The sequence below is a fragment of the Balaenoptera physalus genome, assembly GCF_965194825.1.
Source record: "Balaenoptera physalus genome assembly, chromosome: 20".
NCBI classification, from domain to species: Eukaryota; Metazoa; Chordata; class Mammalia; order Artiodactyla; family Balaenopteridae; genus Balaenoptera; species Balaenoptera physalus.
In genome coordinates, this window is record NC_138901.1 from 60426070 (window position 1) to 60447837 (window position 21768).

Sequence of the window (21768 nt, forward strand, 5' to 3'; positions counted from 1 at the left end):
AACATTCAGGGGCCAGCGCATCTACTGAGACCATTGCATTCACCTCGTATACCAGGTGGCCTTCCCCAGCATCTTAATTACTGCAGCAAGAGCCCCAAACTCTCCCCCTGCACCTAACCTGCCTTATTATTATCCGTAGGTCCTATTACTATGGAGAACACTAAACATTTTACTTGATCATTTGGTTATTTGTCCATGAGGGCAGGAATTTTTGTCTGTTTGTTCGTTTTCACTGCTTTATTCCCCGGCACCTCGCACAGTGATTGGCATAGATAAGGCACCATTAATAATGCCTTGAATAGATACATTTTATTTTCCCCCCAAAGACTATTCAGAAACAAAAGTAACCAGTCTATGTTTTTATATATATTTTAGGCATATTGAGGGAGTGGTGCTTAAGACTAGAACAAAAAAAGAGTGAGTGAATATAAATACAAAATTCAGAAAAGTAGTTACCTCTGCAGTAGGAGAGGCAAGGGGGAGAGCTAGGCGTGGAGCCTGAGTAGGAGAAAGGTTATTGGTGGTGGTCTTAGGTTGAGCCGTGGTGACATGCACATTGATTATTCAGCAAATGAATTAAATAATGTTCATTCATGGGCCGATGATGACAGTGTGACTTGGACCAGGGGTGATGATGAATCCAATTATGTGTATCTGGGGTCTTTGAAAAAATTGAAAACATAAGTTTTTTAAGACCATAAAGAGTGGCATTCATCTTTTATCTGCTACAGTATATGACAGACACAGTAGGAGTTTGTCGAATAGGACTGAACCAAATTGAGTGGATTCTGATCTAATTGGGTTGAACTGGAGAATAACAGAAGTGCCTGGCAGAAGCAGAAGTGCTCAACCCAGCACTTTGAGGATTTTACATACCTCAAAAAAGCCAGACCCGAATAGGAGATGTTAGAACATGAAGTGGTCTCTCATCTCCTTTATTTCCATCTTACTAGCACGAACTCACTGGTCCTCTAGCAGATGGTGACGAGCTATCTTGAATCTCTGCCCAGATCAGGAAAGTGAAGCTGGCAGGTGTATTTCCCAGGTATCAGTCTTTCCAGTCTCATGCCCGCTCTCCTGTGGGCAGAACTGTTGGGGGAACCCATCACGCCCACTCTCTGACTCCATGATCTTGGGAAAGTCAGCGCAGCTCACTGGGCATCTGTTTCCATACTGGTAAAATGATCCCTGCCATTTGTGAGGGAAAGAGTTTTGTAGAATTATCAAGGCTTTCTTCTGCAGAAGGACGTCTCCATTCTCCACATGGGAAGGGATTACTTGACCTGGTGGCATGTGAATTGCACAAGAGAGAAGCATGAAGTAGTGGTTTTGATAGACATAAATAGGATTTAAAAAAAGAAAACAAAACCACCCATTAGCCAAATAATAGTTTTTTGCAGCCTTATGATTTTAGTATTTAGTTTGTTCAACTTTATTAAGCAGACAGTGTTTGTTCAAGTCAGTAATTTGCACTAATTTCTATTCTGATATCATCCAGAACAGCTGATAAGTCAAGCTTTACCTAACTACATTTGCATTATCATTCTTAGAGGAAAATACAAGGGTCTCCAAATTTTTTATAATGTGTCATTTATTCCCAGAAATTCAGAATAAATAAGGCTGATTCCTGACTTTCATTTTTTACAGAGCACAGCAAAGTGCCCTCAGAAACCAATGAAGGAAGAATAATTTCATTCTTTTCTCCTGTTGGTTGAAGGAAGATGAATTCTCCTACTTCTCTGTAGATACCACTAGAGTAGTTCTCTCACATTTCAATCACACCAGTTGACATTTGCTGTATTCAGCCACCTTAGATCATTAGAGAAAGCAGTAGAATTCTAGCAGTAGAAACAGTGGATTAAGCCACTGTAATATTGTAAAATATATTTACTGGGTTCCCCCGTATAGGACCTTAACCATCACTTGGTATGTGCAGCAATGATCAGTGAATACACAGCCTCTCAAATTCTTAGCATGTCTTGCCTAACATCTCAATTTGAACTGCCACTCAAACAAGTTATCCATCCTTCAATCTGCATCTCTTTCCCCTTGGACTCTTAAGTAGTGCAAAGTCATCAGTTCTTTCTCATAAAATATAGTCCAATAGCCCCCAGGAATATCCCTATTTCACAGATAATGACTGGAAAATACCCCATAAGCTGTTTTGACTTTCCTACTTCCGGGAAACACTCTCCTTTCAGGAAGTCATTCGACTTTGTTGTCGTCATGACTGGTTGGGCTGGTTTCTTGGTCTGAGGGAAAGTTCCACATGGAACTTTTTGATACTCAAGCTCCAGACAGGGCAGTGAGGCTTCAAAACAGGCTAACTCCAAGAAAATGCTATTCAACATTCATTGAACAATCATTTCCTCAATACTTCAAATGTCTTTGCTATTTTGTGTTCCCTTCCTGCCCTTGTGCAGACGCGTAAAGAACTTTACAAAGCTATGGTCAGAGCGTATGCCTAAGTTAAACTCAGCCCTTTTATCAGTCAGCATGAGATCGTAAGCAGTTGTTCAAGCTGCTTAGTAGCATAATTCTTGTTTTAAGGACTGTGTCCTATTTCACCACGTGAGTACATAATAATTCCACTTGTATTGGAATATTAAGCCAGTTATAATTTTTATGTTATAAATAACACTACTATGAAAATCTTCATGAACTTTTTCTTCCTCTGGATTGTTTTATAGGATACTCATCCTTTAGAGGAAATATCCAAGTGTGGGAATCATGGCTAGGAATCTTTATGAACCACTATGGTAGCTTGTATTTCTGGAGCACTTAACAATGCACCAAGCTTAACCTTAGTCCTTTTTCCACATGGCAGTGAATATTTGACCCTGTGATAGAACTAACTCAGAGTCATCTTGGATACTTATCCAATGCGGACTGGTGTTCAGTGAGCTTTTCACACCTTTCCAGTCAAGAATGAAAAGGAAAAGGGGCCACAAGTACCTGATAACCTTTGGAAACCTTTGGCTACCTCTGTGTGATCTGCTATTTGGGGACCAAATGTGACCGTTTTACCAAACATGATTGATGCTTCATCAAAGGAGAAGAGAAGAGGACCAGGAGTTACTGAGAACCTGTTATCTATGACATTTTCAGTATCTCATTTAATCCTTACAAAAAATGCTATGAGACAGGTATGCTTATTCCATTTTATAGATGAGGAAACTGAGGCTCAAGATGTTAAACAACTTAGTCGGAGTAACATAACTGGTAAACGGCAGAGACTAGGTCTGATCCCATCTGTGCCATGATGACCATCTCTATCACAAGCTAAACCTCGCTTCTCCCACCCTCCCTCTCCACCGCCCATCCCATACACACACAGTTGGCCCAGTGGTTTTAATTCTACATTCCAGTGGAGTCCTGGGCTACAACTTCAGGTTTATACCCAATTGCCATTGTTGTCCGTGATTTTCTAAATAGCAATTTACTAAGCTACTTGTTTCTAATACTAATTAACCTGTAAATTATACATGGCATCTCTCCCAAATCCCAGGACTTTTAATGAAACTTGAGTATTTTAATCTCAGTTTATCTGATTAAAAAATTTCAAGAGATTTTTGAAAACCAACAGCAACAAGAACAGACTTGCCCTAAGACACTAAACATGTAAGAAATATCAGATAACAGAGAGTCAAGTGTTGGTTGCCAGGAGCTGGGAGGTGGGGGAAATATGGAGAGGTTGGTAAAAGGGCACAAACTTTCAGTTATACAATAAATAAGTGACATGACATAAAATATTAGAAGACAGTTTTAAATTTAGCACTCTCCCCAAACACAGAAATGCCAGTAAATTCTAAATATCATGCTCATTTCTTGATCAAAAGGCAGTGAAAAAAAAGATAATGTTTTTGTATTTTTAAACTTTTTATACAGTTTTTAAAAGTTACTTTCCATTTGCAGTTACTACAAAATATTGGCTATATTCCCCATGTTGTGCAATATATCCTTGAGCCTATTTTATACCCAGTAGTTTGTACCTCCACTCCTCCACCCGTTTATTGCCCCTCCCCCCTCCCACTGGTAACCACGAGTTTGTTCTGTGAGTCTGCTTCTTTTTTGTTACATTCACTAGTTTGTTGTATTTTTTAGATAACACATATCAGTGGTATCATACAGTATTTGTCTTTTTCTGACCGACATACTTCATTTAGCATAATTCCCTCCAAGTCCATCTATGTTGCTACAAATGGCAAAATTTCATTCTTTTTTATGGCTGAGTAATATTCCATTGTATAAATAAACCACATCTTCTTTATCTATTCATCTTCATCCATCTGTTGATGGACACTCAGTTGCTTCTTTGATAGCTGATAAAAATACTTTGATAGCTGAAATATTTTAAGCTCAGCAAGTTAGGGATCAAAACACACCACAAATATACCAAAAGCATTCAAGCATAGAACAAAGCCTAGAAGGATCCATTCTCAGTGATTATCTTTGGGTGGTGAGAAAATGAGTATTTTTAATTTTTCTTATATTCTTTCTTATATTCCTATATTCCTTATTTTGATGATCTATTCAGTGTCTCCTGTACCTTCTATAGTAAAGCAGGAATAACTTTGATAATACATGAATTAGCAGTGGACATTGCTTGCGTATTCAGTTTTAAGCCATGCAGTCATAGGAGATGAAAGATTCCTGAACTGAGGAGCAGCTGAAACAGGTTGGCTGAACACCTAGGAGGTTTAAGTTGTTATAAATTCCCACCAATCCGAGAGCACATTCACATTCAGACTACAACCAAGAAAACTTGGTCCGCAGCTGAGACTGAACATTGGCAACCCCTCCAATTAATTTATGTTGGAAAATTCTAATGTGTATATTGTGATACAAGCCCTTCAGTCTCGCTGACCTGGGGTCAAATTCTGGCTCCACCTTTCCTGGTCGTATGAACTTGAGCATATCCTTCAAGCTCTCCACTTTTCCGTCTGTGAAGGTGGGAACACAATTGCCTGCCCTGTGGAAATTTTGTGAGGCTTCAGTGAAATGACAAAAAAGGTATTTGACCTAGTGCAGGGATGTACTTGTGTACTCCATTAATGGTAATGGTTTTATTCACAGATCAATATTCGTGATTATATCGTTATTTATATCAATATGCTATAGGAGGTTAATGTGCAATATTTAAAATTACTTCAATATTATTATAAAATATCATATTGTTTCTAAATTGACAACCACCTTGTGGTTACCTCGTGAGATTTGCTGCTAGTTCTTCTCGTTTCTTTTTACCCCAGGTGGTGGTTGAGAATGTTGCAGATACTCATTATCATTATAGAATTTACACTGTATTCTATAAAGTGATTTATATACGTACTATCACTTACTCCTTCACTTTCAAAGAAAATTTTGAGAAAGGCATTATTATCATTTGCATTCTCCAGACAGGGGTAGGTGTTGTCCGGCTCAGGTCTTTATGTGTTTCCGACGAGAGCCCCAGGCCTTGTCTGGGACCTTGCAAGGTTACCAGTTGGCTGTAAGGATTAGCGTGGCTCATGGCTGTTCTTCGGGCTCCCCTGAGAGCCCAACTCCCCCACCCTTATAATCGGAAATATCGTTCTTTCTAAAACTGAAACCAAGGCAAAGAGCTCTCTCCAGAGGGAACAGTGTTTGAGGATCAGACAGCAGTCTGCTAAATTATAATACCTTTTATTTTTATGGTGCATTAAACTCTCAAGTTGATATGCTTATATTTTCATAACAACTCTGTGAGATTACAAAACTGGTCGTGCAGATGAGGAGATTGAGGGTCTGGGACATTAAGAAATCTGCCCAAGCTTACTCATTAGAGTTAGAACCAGAGTTCTGGGCTCCCAGATGCAAGTTCTCCATGTGATCCTCTGAGGAACATGCAGCCTGGGAAGACATCGATGGTGCAAGGATGGGCCGATGCCTGGCTTTTTCAAGGCCAGTGGCTCTCAGCAAAATAAATGGTCCCTCTGCTTCGGGCGTTCTTTGCACGTAGTAGCCATCTGCACTGGCTTCAAGGTTCAAAGGGCTAGATTAGAGGGAGAGGTGAAATTCAGCAAGTTCGACACAGTATTAGCTGGGAGAGGAGAACAGAATAGGCATAGAAATGGCAAAGCAGCCTTTGGCTTTAGTAGAGTACCAGTCTCTGCAGAAGGTTCTGGTCTTAGCACATAGACTAGAACCCAGCACCATGGAATGTCCCAGGGACGGAAAATGTTCTTAAATGTTATGTTTGGTTGTTTCAAAACCTTGTAAAAACAGTAGAGCCAAGATTATTTTCTAACGCTTAAAAAAATTTTTAATATACCTACATTTACTATTTTCTCAAACTTTAAAGGTACAGTATATGTGTACATATATATATATATACTCACACTATTATATATTATATATATTTATATATATCAATCACTTATATATATCATGATTATATAATGGTGTGAGCATATAATATATATATATATGTCTATTGTATATTATGTATATACTATATACTTCATATGACGAGTCAAAGATCTATATTCTTTGTAGTGTTATACATGCTACAGAAAAATTGAAGGAAAAACTCGGAATGCTCAACAAAGGGAGAATGTTTGAAGACACTGAAATGTAATATAACATGCATGTTATATATGGTACTTTCAAAGACTAGCTAATGAAATGGAAATAGGTTTTATAATCAGAAGAGGCACTATGTGCTTTCGGTGCTAGCACAGTATACCCCAGGCTTCACTTAGGATCTCAAAAGAACTTCAGCCTCTATTCCAGGACTACAGCGACGTGGAATGAAAAATTTCCCCTTAATTTGGAGAGACTTCCTTTTCCTTGCCCTCGTAAAGCACACCCTTGGTTCCAAGTTCTAATTCGCCTTTCTTACCAGTTCTCATCCAGGTATTCCCTGGATGCCTGCGTTCACCTCTTGAATGTTTGTGTAGTCATTTATCCCGGCTCACAGAGTCTTAGTTTGATCACGGCAGTGACCCTGTGAAATGGGTCTAATGATACCTTCCTCACAGGGGTGGGAAAATGAGGTTCCGAAAGGGCTCGTGACCCACTGAAATTCACACGCAGAAACATGGCGGAGCAGGGCTGAACCTGGATCTCGTGACCCCTCCCAATGAAGGGTGGACCCTGGGAGGTGAAAATCCGAGTCCCTTTCCTCCAGGACCACCCCCCGCCCCAGCACCAGCGTTCAAGGAAAGCAGGTCAAACAGCAGGTTCTGGTTCCCCAGGCCCCTCCTGCCCGCCGCCCCCCCCCCGGGGGGGCATGCTGTCCACCTAATTCACTCGTGGCTCTAGGCCATGGAACACATAAACAAGTGGGGAAAGCCTCCGGAGGAATCTTGATGCCCACATGGAGCCATTTGTCTTCTGAAATGATTGTTTGAAATTGTTTATGTCAGTTGCCGAGTTTCTGTTCCACGCTTCAGGGACCTATTTGTGACGGAGGAAAAAATTTCCCTGCAGCCGAGTGGTCAGGGCTCAGCGGGCAGTTCTGGTGGCAGCGTGGCCTGACGCCGGCTGGCCCTCCCCACGCGGGGATGGCTCTGGGGAGACGCACTGCAGTCCCAGTATAGCACCCCAGGAATGATTGGGTGCCCCCTGTTTGCTGGGCACTGCTCTTAGTGCCGCACGTGTACGAACTGAATCCTCACAGCAGTCCTGTGGGGTGGTACCCTGGGTCCCCCTCCGTCCCCCCACATTCACAGATGGAGAAACTGGAGAACCCAGCCCCGAAGGACGTTTCATAAGACTCCACGACGAGTAAATGGAAAAGCTAGGACTTGAACGTATGCACCCCTGGCTTCAGAGCCTACGTCTGCAACTCCTACTCTGTACTGCTTCTCACAGGCACCTGGGCTGGCCAGAGCTGGCTTTCTCATCCCGTCCTCCCCGAGAGCAGGCAAATTGCACCTTCTGTCCCCTTGGTGGCATCGTCAGCCCCACGGCACGTCCGCTCGAGGCCTGCGTTCCTCCTGCCTGTAGTGTCCTGAGATGTTGTAACATAAAAGCCTTCAGCTCACAAACCTGGCAGCTGGCTGCGTGAGAGAGAATTCCTTTTGAGGCATGAATTAGTCTTCTTCAACTGTTTTGACAAACTGAGAGTGTGGTGCTTAGGGAAAGGATCGCTTCGCAGTGTTTGTGTGAACAGACATCTTTCTCAAACTTGAGACTGTGCGTGAGGCTTGATCATTGAAATAACTGCGTGGTCATCCTGAGCTGGTGCTCTTTGGATGTGAATATTCCCCTGGTTTTTACCCAACACGTGCCCAACGCTGGAAGCTGGCCTGAATTCGTGTGTCTCAATCTCCTCGAAGGAAGCGCAGTTGGGACATCTCGTGAGATCAAGAAAGAACAGTGGTGCCTGGTCCCAGCCTCTCCCTGCATGTCTGCTCATCTGTGAAGACCACTAACGCCAGTCCGGCCGCCCAGGCTCCCCTTCTCCATCAGACCACAAAGGGCGCGTTAGTCACCTGATGGTCATTTTCTCTGCCTCTTCTCTGGATGCCCCCAGCGACGGATGGGTACACAGTCAGCTTCTGTCCTTCCTGGTCACTGTGACCACTTGGCTGCACACAGGGCAACGCTTGGTCAAGGGAACGGTTATTATTGGTACCTGGACTCTGAAGGCAGGGAGCAGGGCGTGCTCAGATGTCAGCAGGACACACAGAAATAATCGCTGGCTTTCAGCCTTGTTTGGGAAACACGGCCAGGCTTGGGGCAGGAACAGTGTAGACAGCCTGGCCTAAAAGGCCACATTCTCTCAGTTCTCATCCCCCTGTCTCCTCTGTACTAGGCGGGTTGATGCCCGTGTACCCCAAGGAAGAAAACATCAGACCCACGAGTGACGCAAGCTGCTCCTGGGGAGGGGGTTTGTCCCAGAGTCGGAAAATGCCAGGGAAAGGAAAGAATTCTGTGAGTGGGCCACCCGTTGGGCAAGAAGAGGGCAGTTATTTCTACAATCTGTGTCCGACAACATCAGCTTCCAGCTCTGAGCGTCCCTGAAACCTCCAGTGGTGGTCCTGCTTGTTACTTGCCAGGAAATCCTCCACTGCCCTGTGCCTGACGGTGTCCTTGAAGGCAATGATGTCAAAGTCGGGGGTCGTACATGAAGGTTGATCCAGCCAAACTCAGGGTAGAGCTCAACAAAAAGAAGCTCAAGGCCAAAATTATGGACAGATACGAATGCCCCTTCTGAGGGGAGAGCTTTCAGCCGACTGTTGCTCTGTCGTGTCCAGGGCTTGTGGTCTTTACCTGGCATCGGCTAGAGAGGACGCAACATTAACAACCATCCAGGATGCTTCCCATGACATGCTTAACTTGGCTTCCTGGGTCTGCCAGCATCATGCTCTGGGGTGTATGTTTTGCCACCTCTACAGACCCTAGGTCTGCACCCCTAGGAGTTTTTGACTCGTGGACCAGGATTTTAAAATAGATCTCAAAGCTTTGCTTACTTGTGCTGGTAGCTTTCCTCCACCACCGGCTGCCCCTCTTCAACGCTAATCAGTAGGGAGCTTCTTGGTTTGCAACCAGTAGAGAATTAAATCTTGAACAAGCTTAAACAAAGAAAGAGCACTTATTATAAGCATCCTGGGCTGTCTCATGGAACTCGGCAACAGGAATGTGGTTGATACTTGGAGGAGAATGAGCTGGAATTGGGGATTGGAATACCTTCAGGCCACTCTCCCTGGCTCTCCCCATCCCTATTGGTCAGCTTCACCATTTTCCCAGTTCACGTGGTTGAAAATGGCCACTCCCGACAGCTCCCAAGTAGACAGCTCTCGCCCAGTCCAATTTCCAAAATTCCTAGGGAAAAGCCCAATCTGGCTGGGGGGATGCCCATCCTTGGGGGAAAACTGAGATCAGGAAGCGAGGCCATCCTGTGGGAACATCTTAGCTACACAAAAACCACCTCCATAGCAGATCAGAAAGGCATTTCCTTGTAAGTTCAGTGGAGAACCATTCAGAAGAGAATGAAAGGCAGGTATGACTTGCTTCTCATTTTCTCTCTTATTCCTCACTCTGCCAGGGACTTTATTTTCAGTATCTCCCCCTTTCTCATCAGGGAAGCCAAGTCTTTCGGAAATGGAATTTACCCATGCATGTGCACGGATGCACACACACAAAATGGGCTGTAGTTGAGTAGAACTGAAAGGAAGCAAATTAAGTGCCATGGGCTTAACAACTCCATTTATTTATTTGCCTAAGTTTCCTGGGAGAAAAGACCAGAAAAGCCTCTCTAATTCCCAAACGATGTGAAGCTTCCCTTTCATAATGTACCCACAACTGTAATTATTTGTTTAATGTCTTTTCCCTCCTAGGCTGTAAAATTTTCATAGGCAGAGTCCGTGGCCGCTTTATTTGCAGCTGGATCTTTAATGTCTAAAACGGTATCTAGATGTTTAGTAAGAGATCAATAAATATTGAAAGAGTGAAATGAAGGATGAGTGATGTTAATACACTCACCTTACTGCCAAGTTCCCAGATGAAAGCATGGCCTCAAAGCTCCTGACAGCCCTACCAGTTTTGCTACCAATAATTATAGTAACAGCTCTTTAGTTTTTGTGGTTTTATTTCTTCTTTGCCAGTCTGATGAAAGAAATTGTCATGTAAATTTGATTCACCTGTCTCTGACTCTCTCTCTCTCTCTCTCTCTTTCTCTCCATCTTTAATTTATTATCAAGACATAGTGATTCTTCTTTTCCACTTGTTTCTCAAATCTTCCCTCTCCTCTCCATTCTCACCATGTCCAACTGACCTTTCTTGCTTTACCCACGGAACCTGACAAGAGTCTTCACGCCAGCCCCATCTCTGCCATTTGTGTTAGCACGAGATTAGGTATCCTAAAATCTCAATGTTACCATATAACTCTGCTGCTCAAAAAGTGCCAGTACTGGACTTCCCAGGTGGCGCAGTGGTTCCCAGAATCCGCCTGCCAATGCAGGGGACACGGGTTCAATCCCCGGTCCGGGAAGATCCCACATGCCGCGGAGCAACTAAGCCCGTGAGCCACAACTGCTGAGCCTGAGCTCTAGAGCCTGCGAGCCACAACTACTGAGCCCGCATGCCGCAACTACTGAAGCCGCGCCCCTAGAGCCCGTGCTCCACAACAAGGGAAGCCACCACAATGAGAAGCCCATGCACCACAATGAAGAGTAGCCCCCGCTCGCCGCAACTAGAGAAAGCCCAAGCACAGAAACAAAGACCCAACGCAGCGAAAAATAAATTAATTAATTAAAAAAAAAAAAGTGCCAGTACTGCCATCTTTCTACAGGATAAAGTCTGAACACTTCAGCGTAGGTTTCAAGGCCTTCTGTCCATGAATCCCCACTTCCTTTTCCAGTATTATCTCTTACCACCCCATGATAGGAGTCCCTCTCCTTGAAAAGTTGGTGTTCTGGGGCACACTACGTATCTGGTGAGGGCCCAATGCAGCATTATAATGTGGGGTCCTTTGTTCAAAATGATCACAATTTCAGGCGGTGGCAGCACAGCGTTGAACTAAGCACGGGGCCCTTCTGAGCGTGGGATGCTTGTGGCACAGGTCATATATGCTCATGAAGCTGGCTCTGGCCAGGAGGTACCATGTTGATTCCACATTCCAATTTTTAGGCATGCTTTTCCCTTGATCAAGAATTCCCTTTATCAACCATCTCTCCTATAAGATTCTCCCTTGCAAATGTAAAGTTTCCATCCTTTTATCCTCGGTACCCTTCTGTGAATATGTATTCTTTAATCATGTGTTGCTTGACGCTTTATTTATCTGACTCATGTGTGGGCATCTTCTCTTCTTCATTAGATTATTCATGCCTTAAATTACTGTGTGTCATCCTCAGTATCTGGAGATGCCTCAGCCAATAGCAAGGGACTGTTAAATACTTTTTGAGAGACTGAATTGGTAGATTCATGGGGGGGGGTCCTAAAAATTCTGGTGCCTTTGTAAAAATGATAGCTGTTTTGGGTCACATTTGCCTCTGGAGGTTCACTTTAAGACCCTGCATTTCACATCTGACTTCTTGGAACCCTCGATGGTGTACTGCTCTGCTATCTTGCAGTCTTTTTCCTGCACTTCGAACATAATGCTAAGAACTATTACAAGACGTATCATCATCTCATGGGGAAAACTCTTGAGGTTAAGAAACATCTCAGAGGCTTGAATTTGGAAACATGCAAAGAAAGATCCTGGTCAAAGATGAAGCCAAGGGTCATGAAATGTTAACACTCTTAGTAGGAAGCCGAGGCCTGCAGAGGTGACGTATGTTTGACCGAGGTCACACAGCAGTTTCATGGGAGGAGCAGGGCCTGGTCCCCTGAACTCTCGTGTGACTTGCAGGGGACATCCGCTGTTGTATTTCAGCAGGCAGAGCTCCGGGTGATCTTCTAACCACTACTCATAAGTATTTTGCCTGTGTGCAAAGCAGAAATTCACCATAGATGCAGGTTATTATTTTTTTTTTAATACAATTCACTTTGGTTTTCTATGAGATTCTGGACTTTGGCATCTGTCATCCAATATTCAGATGATAAAAAGGATTCACATTTAGACAGAGGGCATATTGTATATGCAGGACATGAAACAAAGTATAGAGCAATGAGAATACAAGCAGCGGTACCGGTCTGACGGAATGATTGCACTTGTGGTTGCCAAGGGATGCTGGCTGCTAGGCAGGGTACAGAGGATTGTACCAGGAGCCAAGAGCTCATTGTAATAAGGTGCTGAAGAAGCAGTGAGAGCCCACCACCAGCTGCTGATGGGAGAGGCGTCCCTCAGCTGCTGTTGCTAAGGAACCTTGGCGTGGTCCTCTGAATCGGAAGCTTCCCCGCCTCTCGCGAGGCTTTACTCCCCCCCTCAAGGAGGGTTCAAAGGACCAAGTTGGGCTGGAGGAACAGGGTTCTATTGATGCAACGGTGGCGCCGTTATCCACCCCTCAGACCCTCGTTCCTGGATAAAAATCACTCCATCTGTTTCTAAGCAATGTCTCCTTGGAGGTTTGAGATTTTTTAGATCGAAATCACAAAAATAACATTTAAGTTGGAAGGGATTTAGGGACGACCCAACCCAATGATTTTTCAAACTCTACTCCACAGAGCTCTGACATTTCATGAGAGGTTTTACTTTTACTGTGCTCCCTGGTACTGTTTTTTGTTGTTGTTGTTGTTGTTTGTTTTGTTTTTCCTTCCATGTAGGATTTCAGCTTGAAAAAAAAAAAAGTTTCCAGTTTTTTTTATTTTGTTTTTTTCAAGTTTGAGAGCACCTAATTCTAACTTAATCTGTCCTGTCCTTCATGGGTAAGGAGGCTGGAGCCCAGAGAGATGACCTTTTTGTATTATTATTTTGAAGTGTTGTTGGAAGAAGACCTTTGGGTTCGCTCAGCAAAATTGGGGGATTGATTTTCACCTTACCTCGTAGTCAAAGCAGAGCCATTGTTGGACTGGAATTTGTGCAACATTAGGAGAAAGACGATTCTCTAGATGATGAATATGTGGTTGGTTTAGTGAGTACATGTCTTCTGTTTATCATTTACCTTCTCTGAGGTGTTTTTTCATTTATTCCCTCCCACAAAAATGACTCACTCAATGTAAAATAAACACAAATTTATGACTTTGGTTACGTTTAAATACAAATTATAATTCAGAAACAGTATCTTGTTAGACCATGCATTCTGGGGTTCCTTTAGAGCAGGGGTCCCCAGTACCTGGGCCGCAGACTGGTACCGGTGCACGGCCTGTTAGGACCCGGGCCGCACAGTAGGATGTGAGTGGTGGGCGAGCGAGCGAAGCTTCATTTGCCGCTTCCCATCACTCGCATTGCCACCTGAACCATCCCTCACCCCCTGTCCGTGGAAAAAGTGTCTTCCGCGAAACTGGTCCCTGGTGCCAAAAAGGTTGGGGACCACCGCCTTAGAAAATGTGACCATTCTCAGAGGCCGTAGAGGTGATGGCAAGTGAGCTGCATAGAGACCGCAGGCGAAACGAGGCTGAGAGAAATTTGTTTAGGAAAAATGGAGGATTTGGTAGGAAAAAAAGAGAACAGTTGAGTAGAGGGAGGGTAGAACAGAAAACCAATCAAGTATGAATAATATGATGGTCTTAGGAAGGCAGTGTCTCCATGGCAACACGGGAGGTGTGATGGGTAAGGAGGATACTCATCGCAGTGGTGGTTTATTTAAATGGACCAAATAGAAGCTTAGCACACAGATCCCAGCAACTTCTTTGTAGGATACAACTTCATGGGCCCATGTCATATTCTAGATAGAAAGTAATACAGGAATTCACAACTGCCGAAGAGTTGGGAAACACCAAGACACCTAGTGTTATTGTTTAGGGGAAAAGGCAGCTGTTCTCCACCATCAGTGGTTGGAGGAAAGATATCTGGGTTTCACTTGGACCTGCCAGCTTTGTCAATACAGCCCAAACTGAAGTATGAATGGGTGATAATCCAGCTTATTGGATCGGTATAGATGGCTCCCATGAAGAATTCTGGTCCCCATTTTGCTGCTTCCAAATCATCTAAGACATGGAGCAAAGAGCCAGATTCATTCTGTAATTCTTACAGTGTGTAAGTGTAAAGGCAGGTTTTTTTCCTTTTCTCTTTTTTTCTCTTTCTTTCCCCTCCCTTCCTCCCTCCCTCCCTCCCTTCCTTCCATCCTTCCCCTCTCCCTCCGCCTCATTCAGAATTAGAATCACCTCCACGCTGGGCCCAGGGAGGCAGCTCATGATCTGAGTGGAAGCCTTACAAATCCATAGTTGTACCAAGACACTAGGCCCATCTCTGGTTTCCTTCCTGGAGCAGAAACTCACCCTTGATTTAACCCATCTTTTATTTTCCAATACATACATATGAACTAATAGCCTTCACTGGAATATTCATACACATAAAAATATTCTTCTCACAGTGGAAAACAAACGAAACCTTTTTCCTACTGTCTTTCTTTTTGTTACTTCCTCTTTTTACCTTTATCCCATCCTTGCTTTCTCTTCTTTTGTCTGCTCCCTTTTTCCCTAAAATCCTCAGTACATTCAGAACTGATTCAGACTCAGATTTCATCGGATTAAACTTTTCCTACCTGTCGTATATAAACATTTCCATGAATACATGGCACTATCTTAACTTGATATGTCACCTCTGTTGCTGGTGTCAATAGAAGCTACTTTCTACCGTTTGGTCCCTTGAAACCTTGTAATTACTTAGAAATCATTCTGAGGGCTTGGTTTTGATCATCTAAACAAGGATTGTGTAACTGGAGGGCTGAGGGTATTTCAGATTAGACTCCCACACCGTACAAAATGTATATTTAAGTCAAGGATATACCCAGCCTGCCAACAAACAAAACAAAGTATCGAGGTCAGAAAATAAAGAAAGGGTAAAAACGGATTCAAGGGTATAGAAATATATATATAGGTATTATATGACAGAATCTATATCTAAAATCCATTTAATTAGAAATTAATTATGTTAGAGTAATTAGTTAACAATTTGAAAAAATAATGAAAACCTTTTTTAATGCTATATACTAAAATTAATTCCAGGTGCATTGCAAAGTCATACAAAAACCAAAACCATAAAAATATAAGAACATTTAAGTGAATATATAATCTGGAGATGAAGGAGATTTTTCTAAGTATATACCAAAGATACAAATCATAAAAGAGTTTTTAAAAGGATTGCATATAGAAATGTTAAATGCCAAAAATCATCACAAACAAAATTGATTGGAAACAAAAAACCAGGGGAAATTTACAACATATATGACTATGTTTAATGTGCTTCAGATGTAAATAGCTCTCCCAAACCTATAAGAAAATATAATCCCAATGGAAAACTTTGCAAAGAATATTATCAGGCCACTCACAAAAGAAAAGATACTAATAATCAACAAATCTATGAAAATGTGTCTGACTAATTAGAAAGAATAATGGATACCATCATTACTTATCAAATTAGCAAAGCTTTTCTCCTCTTTAATAGCATTGTTAATAAGGGTGTAGTGAAATGTGAACCCTCCACAAGTCCCAGTAGGAGTACAAAGGGATACCTCATTTCTGGGAAAAAAAATTAAATGTACAATAAAAGGGGGTTTGTTAAACAGATAGTAAAACATGACAAAACACTATGTGGCCATTAAAAATGAGAGTCTACATATACACACCCACACAAAAAGTGACAGTATATTACCAGTGAAAAAGCAAGGCACAAAGCAGTATAAAAACATGGTCTCATTTCTTTGCATAATATATTTGCTTATTTCTATCTCTCAAACCTATTTTTTCCTCAGAATTTCCTGGAATGTTTGTTAAAATATACTTCCAATATACACCAAAACTATTGGACTGTAGTCTCCAAGGAAAGATCCCAAAGAAATGTTTTTTTCCAGGTCCCAGGTGACTCTTGATATAAGATAAATTGGGAAAATCCTGATCTAAGCTAATCTAATCTCTTCTGTTGCTTTATATTAAACTGAGATCCAGAGAGATTCTGGGACCAGTCTAAAGGAACAACTACGTAGGAGCAGAGGGGGTTCTAGAATTACATGTGCTGTATTCCAGATAAGTGATCCCTTTTTAGGGCACCAAGCTTATTCAGACCGATATTATTAAATCAAATTCCCATCAGCCTCCTTCTATTTTGGTCAGACAGGTAACAGAACTTCTCTTCAACTCCTCTGTTTCACATTCAGTAATGATCTTTCTTTGTTGATGGCAAATGGAAAGTTTTCCATTTCCACTGTTCCCTAGCAATGTGACATTTTCAAACAGTAGCACAAAACTCTTTAAATAGAAAAGATCCATTTCTACTCTATCGTGACTCAGTAACAGACCCAGGATTCTTCTCAAACTTTCCTAAAAATGTCATCTTTGGGCTGGACTCAAGAGGAACATTTCAGCCAAGGAGACGCATTTTCCACTCTGTCAGGAATGAGCAAGCATGGGGTTGGAACATAAAGTGTTTTGCAATCCTCAGAAAAGCAATACTTCTCACCAAAACCATGGCAACAACTCTGTGTGATGCCGTCAGAGTCTGGGATCATTCAGGAGCCTCATCCTAACTGGAGACTCCGCTGAGCCCGTCACCTGTGTTGGCGAGAATGGTACTCTACATGACTGTTGCTATGGAAACACTACGGCCAGTAGTGCTGAGCTGAGGGTCCCTTACGTTGGGTTACCGAAGAGGCAGAGAGCATAAAACATGCCTCATTTTCTAGTGGCTCCTGATTCTTCGTTTGAAAGGAACCCTTCCAATGGAAGAAATACATTAAAACATAAGGTTTAACATGGCAGAAGTTACCATTTTGTCATCCAAATGGTTCCATTCGGAATTTGCACCCATGAGGCAAAACTTTAAAGTCCAAAGTCATGGGTTTGAAGTTCGCTGTCCTTGCTTCATTAAGTCTATGGCCTTGGATGAGCTATTTACACCCTCTGGGCCTTATGAGTTTTAACATAGGGATCAGAATTCATACAACTACAGGATCAATGGGAGGTTTCAGTGAGATGATTTATATAAAAACTTCTGTCCGAGAGACTGGCACTCTTCAATTCTACCAATGCCAGAGAGACAGGGAGAAATAGTGAACAGGAAGATGGAAGAATTGATCTGTGTTGAGTTACTGATTCACCTTCTACTGTTCACTCCTTTTTCTGTCCTCTGCCTTTCCCGCTTCACTCTCCGTACTGTATAATCTCTGTATCTCTGGTCCCTTCTTCCTACAAATCCCTCCTTTACAATTTGCATCACCTGCCCCCAGCAACTGCTAGCCCTGAACTTGGCCAGTATTTAAAGGCAGCAATGACTTTTTAAAACGTATACTTTAGTGCTCCCACTACAAGTTAAAGCTCCTTCTCTTCAAATTCTGTAAGCAGAACCCAGCAGTTGGGCTTTCTCCTGAAGCAGCTATTAGCAGTATAAAACAGAAAGGTATTTGACAGCCTTGTATAGTTTAGAAAGTGGTTAACTCGTTAACTCCATCCCAATAATCCTGTGAAATTGGTTACTCTGATTTGTTATTGACACTGTTGCTATACACAGAGGAGAAGGCTAGGACTCGTAGACAGAGTGACTTACTCAAGGTCACGCGGCTTGGTTGAATCAAAGTTGAGTCTCTGTTTTCCATTCCCACCCTTGCTCCATCATATTGCTTCCCTTTTGCGTCAGGAAAGGTCTGTCTGGGCGTGTAGCGGAGGTGGTTGTCTATGTGACAAGAGAAATGTCACCATGTCCATCAATCCCGATATTTCCCTCCTCTTTAACCTGAAACTCTTAAGAGACGTGCACAGTTGTACCTGGTCCTTCCCATCCTGACTGGCCCTGCTTCCTCTGCTGGGCACAGGCAACTGACATGTTCTGGTTGCAACCCAGTGGTGTATAGAGATATTCAGCTCCCATCCTTTTTTTTTATTTATGTACTTTATTGAAGTATAGTTGATTTACAATGTTGTGTTGATTTCTGCTGTACAGGCAAGTGATTCAGTTAGACATACATATACATTCTTTTTCAGATTCTTTTCCATTATGATTTATCACAGGATATTGAATCTAGTTCCCTGTGCTCTACAGTAGGACCTTGTTAATTCATTCTATATATAATAGTTTGCATCTGCTAACCCCAAACCCCCAATCCTTCTGTCCCCTACCCACCTCCCCCTTGGCAACCACAAGTCTGTTCTCTGTCTGGGAGTCTATCTCTCTTTTGTAGATAGATTCATTTGTGTCATATTTTAGATCCCACATATAAGTGATATCATATGGTATTTGTCTTTCTGACTTACTTCACTTAGTATGATAATCTCTAGGTCCATCCATGTTGCTGTAAATGGCATTATTTCATTCTTTTTTATGGCTGAATAATATTCCATTGTCTGTATATACCACATCTTTATCCATTCACCTGTCGATGGACATTTAGGTTGTTTCCATGTCTTGACTATTGCAAATAGTACTTCTAGCTCCCATTTCTTGGGTTGGGTTCCCAGTCTCAGCCCCAGCTGCATGCAGGGAACCTAGTCCTGGTCCTGCACTGTACTTGATCCAGAGGTTTCTATATATTGTTTAATAATCTTAAACAGGGTGATGCTTCCCTGCCTGGATAGGGTTCACACTTGTGATTATAGAGTATTAAAGGGACATATTCCTCCAGCTTCTGGGGAGGTAGGTTCTTGGGGTGATGATGGAACTTGCTACTCACATCCTGAAATTCATTTTGGGGGAAAAGCAGACTAGAGTAGTCAAGACACATTTATAAAAGAAGAGTGATGTAAGATCCTCCCTATCAGGCATGAAAATCTATCATAAATCTAGAATAGTTCAAATAGTGTAGTACTGGGGCAAGAAAAGCCCCAGACAGATGAGAAAATCAGAATTGAGAGCCCAGAACTTATGAATAAAGAAGCAACTTGATTAGGATAAATACCTGTGTTTGTACCAAGAAAACCAAATTGGACTAATTGTCAGTCTTGAAGAGAATTTAATATAGTAGAGCTGATATTTTTATGATTAGATAAAAATCACTAATGTAAATATTGTGTAGTAAAGAACAGCATGTACTGAGGATTCCTTTTTGTTTTAACCTTAATATTTTCTCAAATCTTCTTTTTGGTTCCTAGGCAAGTTATGGAAATTTCTAGAATGGTATAAATATTGCCTAACAACTATTGTGTAATTGGTCACAATAATTATCACGTTTTATTTTAACATTCGGGGGAAAGATCACATTGGTTTTTATTGTCTCTTTTTGTCCTTAAGTATAACATTGTAATGATTTTGATTTTTTTAATAAAGAAACTTAATTTAAAAAAAAAAGAAGCAACCTGGGTGCAAACATGTGACTCTTAATTCTGGCAACGATGCCCAAACGAACACAAAAGTAGAGAAAAACAATTGCTTTGTTTCTGAAAGCTAAGACAGGCTGACACCCAAATGCCAGAACCGTAAGGGAACATATTGGGATGACATGGAAAAGACACCAAGAACTCGCTCCCTTTCACCTCCCAAAGATAACCATATGGCCTCAAAGGAAGCACAGAGGAAGCTGCATGGATACCCGTAATTTGTAGGTGGTTGGAACTGGGAGTGGGGGAAGGCTTGGGCTGAAAAGCAACTCTCTGCTCAGAGTATTTTTAGCTACAGTGGAGCAGTGGAGATTTGCCAAGAGCTCTGGGGACACAAATGGCCACAGCAGGCTGAAAGCAGGGAGGGCAGTGCTGGTCAGTAAAGCACAGAGAGACAGGGATGGAGGCCAGACAACAGCTGAGGACAGCTGGGCCCAGACGGAAAGGCCAGTAGTGGCACGGTTTCTGCCCCAGTATCAGGGGTCTCCCACATTCAGCAGGAAGCAGGCATGGAAAGGGATGTGGTCATTCAGTCTCCACCTCTATAGCGTCGGAGCTTTGCCAAACCTGGAGAAGAAGCCTCCCAGGGACAAATGCCACTGCCAAGATCATCCTGACCTTGGCTGTCTGGCCTCTCCCTGTAGGCTTGGAGCACTGAACTGGCAACCAGGCCACCAGCTTCACTGGAGAGAAGGCTTACAGCAGCTTCTGAGTGATAAGAGCAGCAAAGCCAAGGGTGCTGGACAACCCTGCCATGCTTTACTTAGCGAGTGAGAAGAACATCAGAATAACCCCTCAAGAGAGCTATTTGCTTTATGGACCAACAGCCTGCAAACAATTCCACTTCTAAGAGTGTATCCCAAAGTAATAGCTTGAGGATGTGGCCCCAAATTAACTACAAAGAATGTCTGCTTCTGTTTTACATGGTAAGATATGGCAAACAAACTAATTATTCAATAACAGGCATTTCGTTCCGTCACTTACGGAATAATCAGAAAATGAAATACTATGCAGCTTATAAAATTGTCTCTTTTGAAGGGTATTCAGTGGCATAGGAATATATTTGTGATACATTACTAGAAAGAGCAGCTAATGAAGGAAAACTTACTATATGATCCCACATAAACATATAGGAAAAAGGAACTCAAGTACATGAATCAAATATTAATAATAGTTATCTCTAGTTCAGGGCTGAGTATTTTTTTTCCTGGAAGCCTTTCTGCATCTTGCAGTGTTTCTACATTGAGTTCATATTGCTTTTGCTATCCACCCTTTATCCCTCTATGTTACATTCTAAGAGAATGGCTCAAACTTACAGTTTACTGATTTATTTTTAACTGTATTCATTCAGCCATCCACTTGAGTGTGTTTATTTTAATGAACTAAGTTATACTTTGACCTTTGGTTTATTTTTTAATTTTATTTTTTTGATTGTAGTAAAACACACATGAAATTTACATTTTAATCATTTTTAAGTGTGCAGTCAGTGGTATTAAATACATTCACATGGTTGTACAACCATCATCACCATCCATCTTCAGATCTTTTTCATCTTGCAAAACTGAAACTCAGTACTCATTAAAACAATAACTCCCCGTGCCCTGGTCCCCTCCTCCCCTGGCAATCACCATTGTTTTCTCTGTCTCTATGAATTTGACTACTCTAGGGACTTCATATCAGTGGAATCATGCAGTATTTGTCCTTTAGTGACTGTTTTACTCAGCATAATGTCCTCAAGGTTCGTCGACATTGTAGCATGTGTCAGAATCTCTTTCCTTGTTAAGGCTGAATAATACCCTACTGTATGTCTACACAACATTTTGTTTGTCCATTCATTCACTGGTGGACACTTGGGTTATTTCCACCTTTTGGTTACGGTGAATAATGCTGCTATGAACATGGGTGTACAAGTATCTCTTCTAGTCTCTGCTTTCACTTCTTTTGGACATATACTCA

The 21768-nt window shown here is 42.1% G+C and overlaps 2 protein-coding genes across 8 annotated transcripts in view; both read left to right on the forward strand.

Annotated features, from left to right (window-relative positions):
• Positions 1–21768, forward strand: part of MYOCD (myocardin) — a 492789-nt gene that overhangs the window by 407736 nt on the left and 63285 nt on the right. The gene's annotated exons all lie outside the window — the stretch shown is intronic.
• The window catches only part of ARHGAP44 (Rho GTPase activating protein 44), a 490736-nt gene that overhangs the window by 207512 nt on the left and 261456 nt on the right, over positions 1–21768 (forward strand). The gene's annotated exons all lie outside the window — the stretch shown is intronic.